General features: G+C 39.5%; 1 non-coding gene across 1 annotated transcript; it reads left to right on the forward strand.

Moving 5' to 3' along the window:
- Positions 1-2,144: 2,144 nt before the first annotated feature.
- Positions 2,145-2,248, forward strand: LOC116597968. Its single transcript, XR_004288881.1, has one exon. It is a non-coding gene; the product is annotated as a U6 spliceosomal RNA (small nuclear RNA).
- Positions 2,249-6,113: the final 3,865 nt, after the last annotated feature.

Consider the following 6,113-nt stretch of genomic DNA (forward strand, 5'->3'; position numbering starts at 1 on the left):
GCTGACTCAGAGAAGATTTCAGACTCAGTAGAATTCAGTTGCTGTTCCTTGCCCATCCCCAAATATTGCTTTCTGGGGCCATCAAAAATCAGTAATTCAGTCATGTGGATTATCTCAAAGGTAAGAGATAGCACAATAAATAAGTCCCTCCTCCTTTGTTTTCTGTGTCTTCCTATTTGTGAGGCAGTCTTTACTTTTCACCTTGGGCATATCACCTACTTGCCCAATCAGTTTTTCCTTTCTGTGAATTTTGTTCCATAGAACCAGAGGCTAAATACCCCAACTCACAGCTTCCAGGTAAGGGGGTGGGGGTAAGAGGGCAGAGTTTGCAGTATCTCTAGCAATCTTCCAAACAGTAGCCATCCAGGAACATATAGACCTGTGTTTCAGCAGTTCAGGAAAATTCATTCTGAGGAGAGAAAACTCATTTGCTGGTGGCAGTGATTCAAGCTGCTAACTTCACAGAGAATATTGCCAGAGCCAAATTCTTTCCCAGTTATGGAGGTCAGAGGGGAGGCAACTGTGCTTATAGGGCAAAGCTCTTTTATGGATACCCTTGGCTTTCTGCTTTCTTCTTTACAGCTGATTAACACCTAATGGCCATTTCTTTAAAAAAGAAAAATTCAATTTCTTGGCTTAATTAGCTTTCCTAACGCAATACCACAGCCTGCCAGTGTCCAGACAATGACAAGACTTCGTAATCCTTGATTTCAGTTCAAGGTAATTCATTGTCGTAGCTCACTGAATTCCAAATGTTGTCTCATGGCTTTTGTGGTCAAAATAAGGCCTGAACTTAACCCTTGACCGGCCTGCATGAGGACTTTCACACTGAGTTCGTGTATCCATTATAGGTGCTCTTTGGAGAGCCTGAAACTTTCTTTGGTTTGACATTTTGCTTCAACTTCATGGTCACAGTCTTAAGATCAGTCTTCCCTTCCCCTCTTTAGTGCATTTGCTGATCGTGTGGGTTTTGTTACTGTTAATCTTAACATACCATGGAGTACTTCTTTCTGCCTCATTCTTTGAACAATCAATAAACAAGCGTTTCTTGAAAATCCAGAAAGTGTGGTTTACGTCATACATTTTCTATCTGCAAATTTAGTAATCATATTTGTTTTTATTCTTTTATGACAACTTTTCAGTATTACATGGTAGAGGCGATTAAGTATAATGGTTAAGTGCGTGAATGCTAAGCCAAATTGCCTGAGCTATCTGGTTCTGACATTTCCAGCTGTGTGATCCTAGGCAAGTTAAGCAATGACGCCATGCCTCAGCTTCCTCCTATGTAATATCAGGATAATAACGGTATCTACTTTTGGGCTTGTTGAAGAGTGAATTAGCTAAGGAAAGTAAAGCAGTTAAAACAGTGGTTGGGCTGGTAATAACTCCTCATATTAGAGGCTATCACTACTGAAAGATCAGTATTATTTCACTGAGGAATGAGATTGAGAAGAATCTACAGTTAACTGTCCTATCAACTGTTTTTCACCTGTGACCTATTTTGTGCAAGGCATGTGGGTAATGAAGCCACAGAGGTGAGTCCTACATAAACTTTACTCTCGACTTGATTGGGAATTTTGCACAGACATCACAATCGTGTGAGGATTTGCTGCATGACCAAGTCGTCTTGTTGCCACAGCCTGGCTAGTGACTGAGTTAGGACCCTGTCCTGCCTAGGATAGTGTGAAGTCTCACCGCCTTCTGATATCCAGCTCATTCTGTCCTCTGAGGCTTTCTGAACGACCTCAGCTTTGTTGGTGATCTCTGCTCCTGGAAGAAGCCCAGGACACAAGAAAGGAAACAATTCCCAGTGACCTGTGAGAAGACCCCTGAAGAAGGTGCTATTGTATGTTACTGATGCTAAGATGCACATTCTTTTCTCATCTTTTTATTCTTCTGAAATCAGATGCAGCAAAAAGGTATTGTGGGCACCATTGGCTCTACATGCAAAAATGTGGTCCTAGGTTCTCGGCCGTCACTTCATGTGAGTGATGTGCAATGTCAATACCACAGGACTTGAGATTTATTGTTGTAAAAATATCTTCCAAATGATGCCACTGTGCTATGAACTGAAGTGAAAAGTTACTTTACATGCAGGAAGGCACAGAAACAGAGCCCTGTAATATGTGATTTAAAAAAAAAATGATGACTGTGCTCACTTTTTACTAAAATTGGAACGATACAGAGAAGATTAGCATGGCCCCAGAGCAAGGATGACAGGCAAATTCTTGAAGCATTCCATATTAAAAAAAAAAAAAATTATGACTGGTAAGTCTAAAAGAGCACTCTCATTAAACATAAAATAAAATTCTAAGTGGTAAGAAAGCATGGGCCATAGTTCAGTTGGCAGCCTTTTGTTTCTTCATGGTACATAAAACAATGGTTCATTGTATAATTAAAATTTTCTTAGATTTGTTGAAATGTACATCTTAAAGCTCAAGAAGGAAGATCATGAAATAGCTACCTTGGCATTCTCCACAACATTCAAAATGTTCAGTTTTTGGCAAAACCAGTTTCTACCTACATTTATGTTTAATTTTTAAACTCCTCTCATTGTTTAAACTTAAATACATTTCTTTTGAAAGATAAAGTATACACTTGTGAAATGAAGGTTTTACAGCGCTCGTTGAATGGCTTAAATATGAATTACAATTAATCTGTAACCACTAAGCTAAAAAAACATGTTTGACCATTTACCATCTAAAATCATCTTACTGAGGCACCTGACTGGCTCAGTTGGTAGACTGTGCGAATCTTGATCTCAGAGTTGTGAATTCAAGCCTCACGGAGGGTGTAAAAATTACTTAAAATCTTGAGAGATGCCTGGGTGGCTCAGTTGTTTAAGCATCTGCCTTCGGCTCATGATCTCAGGGTCCTGGGATTGAGCCCCACATTGGGCTCCCTGCTTGGCAGAGAACCTGCTTCTCTCTCTCCCTCTGCCAGTAGCTCCCCCTGCTTGTGTGTTCCCTCTCTTCTCTCTGTCAAATAAAGAAATAAAAATCTTAAAATAAATAAATAAATAAAATCTTTAAAAATAAAATCATCTTACAATAGAATGCAGATGTGCAGAATTCTGTGGGGAACCCCACATTTAGGTGAGGTTCCATCTACTGAGATCCATCACTTCCTTCCAGCCACTAAACCATTGCCACAATTTCCAGACTCCTCATTTGCATTTGCTTTTAAGAAATTCACACTGCGGGGCTCAATGGATTAAGCCTCTGCCTTTGGCTCAGGTCATGATCCCAGAGTCCTGGGATCCAGCCCACATCGGGCTCCCTGGGTTGGAAGACCATTTCTCCCTCTTCCTCTGCTGCTCCCCCTGTTTGTGTTCCCTCTCTCTCTTTGTCTCATTCTCTGTCAAATAAGTAAATAAAGTCCTTAAAAAGAAAAAGAAAGAATGAAGAAAGAAGGAAATTCACACTGAAAAATCCTTCCCAAACTGAAATCAGAGAGCTATCATCAACTTAGAGTTTGACTTCTCAGCACCCATTAATTTCCATGTTTATTTTTGTTACTCAGGGATATAAAGTTTGATGCCCTACTTTGGCCCACCCTCTAAGGTTGTTGGACATTTTGTCATGAGTTCTTACCAACATTTTGATACAATAATTGTGGAACTTTGGGAGAGGGATCTGCTTTTAGCCTAGGGAAATCATTTTCAAGATCAGTACTTGTCCTTCATTTACTTTCAATGTGTAAGCCCAGTCATATGTCTTCTTTGACTCAATAGAGCACCACTTCCACATATGGGCAGGACTCTTATATCAACAAGATGAGGAAATTCTGTTTATCAGCAAGTGACACTTTACCCCACTTTGCACTTCCCACTAATTATGGTTGTTAAGTTTTCAGGGTCCTATCACAAAGAGCAGTTCATTAACTTTAATTATTTTTGAAATTCATTGGCTCCAATATAGAGTGAAGCTGGCAGATCCCAGAGGGCTAGAGTTGCAGAAATTAATTAACAAAGAGTGGAAGCTCTTATTAGCCGACGCTTTTTGCTATCTTCCTTTCTTTTCTTTTTCATTTAACCACTTCAGAGTGGGTCTCAGACCCTTCAGACTAGAGGCAGAGGAAAAGTTAGAGCTGAGTGTTCAAGACACAAGAAATTGAAGTCGTGGGCCTTAGCCAGGAACAGAGTGCTTGGCTTGTTTCACATTATATTTCAGCTACATCATTGTCAGGTCTGGATTTAGAAAACCCACAGATCCACAGGTTCCCAAATCACATCCTACTGGTGTCTATGTTCAGTTGATTCCAGACAGAAGCTGACATTTAGAAACTTGACAGGAATCCCTCTGCATGGTATCCTGTTTAAATTAGACTTCAGGGGCCCATGGAAGTCCTTTGCTCTGCAAAGGTATGGCCCTTTATGGGTAGTCTTTAAACATCAAACCAGTTAGACTCTATTGCTGTAGAGTCTGCTACGAAGTTCATGTCTGTTCCTATTTCTCTTGTAAAAAGTACCCTCCTGATGTGGAAGAGTAGTGCACTCCAGCATTGCTAGAGGCAGTATAAATTGGTACACCTTTCTTTCTTTACAGTCTTTCTGGAAAGCAAAATAGCCATAACCATAAGATGTCATCAGATGCACAAATAATTTGACCAAAATTTCCACAACTGTTTTGTTCAAGGTACTATTAAAAAACGTGGGCAAACACTTCTCAACAGAGATTTCATTGCACCATTAATTATAGTAGTGAAATATTAGAGAAACCTAAGTATCCCAACCGCTTTAATAATATGCAGCTGGCAGAAGTGACATCATCGGGTATATGATGCAGAAAAATGTTTATCTTATATTACAAAGTTAAAGAACCATGTCCCAGAACTATACAGTGTTATTCTAATTTTAATATTTTTATGTAGTTACAGCAGTTTATGAGGGGCAGAATTACAGTGTACTTTTTATTTTCATCCCTACCTGTTTCTGTGTTTTTCAAATTTTCTACATTGAATCATCACCACTCTTAAAATCAGGGAAGGAACATATAAGCCTTTAAAAAAACGAAAGATAGCACCTCCTTGAGGCATTCTGTAATTGTTGAGATTAAAAGTTTATCAAAATCAAGGCCTTACTCTTCCTGAAAGTTCGGGAAAAGGAAACTCTGATTTTCTAAGGGCTTGTCAAGTATTAAGCACTGTGCTAGGATCTTTTTACATATATTATTCCACTTAATCATCAGAATAGTCCTATAAGGCATGTGCTATTATCTTTAGCTTTATGGGTGAGGATACAAAGACACAGACTTAAATAGCATAACTTAGCTCAAATAACTACTAAGTGACAGAGTCAGAATTCAGAGTCAAGTCTTATCTATTTGTTTATTCATCAGCTTATTCTATTTATACACACACATAATCATTAGGATGGCTAAATAGTTCTGGAACAGGAAAAATAGAGCCTAACATAACAAGCATAGAGAATAACATTAAAAATATCCATATATTCAGCACCCAGCTTAAGAAATTAAAAATTTCCAACACAGAGGATGCTGCCTGTTTACTTATCCCCAGTGCCACTCTATTTTCTTCCATTGAGAAGTAACCATTGTTGGGATGCCTGGGTGGCTCAGTCCAGTAAGCGTCCACCTTCAGCTCAGGTTATAATCCTGGGGTCCTGGGATCGAGTACAGCATTGGGCTCCCTGCTCAGCGGGGTGTCTGGTTCTCTCTCTGCCTGTGGCTCCCCTGCTTGTGCTCTTTCTCTCTCTGACAAATAAATAAAATTTTTAAAAAGAAAAAGAGAGAGAGATAACCATAATCTTGAGTATGGAGTTTATCATTCCTATGCAAATTATTGTTCTTTTGCTACATGTGTTGGTATTCATAAACTAGACTGAATCAATCACTGTCCAGTCAGAAAAAGAGGAGCCACTCTATGCATTACACACAAAGGGAGATTTAATACTGGGAATTACAGAGGTAGTGAAAGGGCTGGAGAAGCAAATGGGATGATGTTTAGTTTCATCCATTTGCCTCCCCAGATCAATTCCCCATCCTTCTTTGCGCTCAGGAAACAGGCCCATACAGACTATCTCACTGTACTCTCTTGGCTTCTGACTTCTGGGTGGTTTTGCCCCATGGGAACTACTGGCAAGAGGTTGAGGG

The sequence above is a fragment of the Mustela erminea genome, chromosome 8 (assembly GCF_009829155.1).
Source record: "Mustela erminea isolate mMusErm1 chromosome 8, mMusErm1.Pri, whole genome shotgun sequence".
NCBI lineage: Eukaryota > Metazoa > Chordata > Mammalia > Carnivora > Mustelidae > Mustela > Mustela erminea.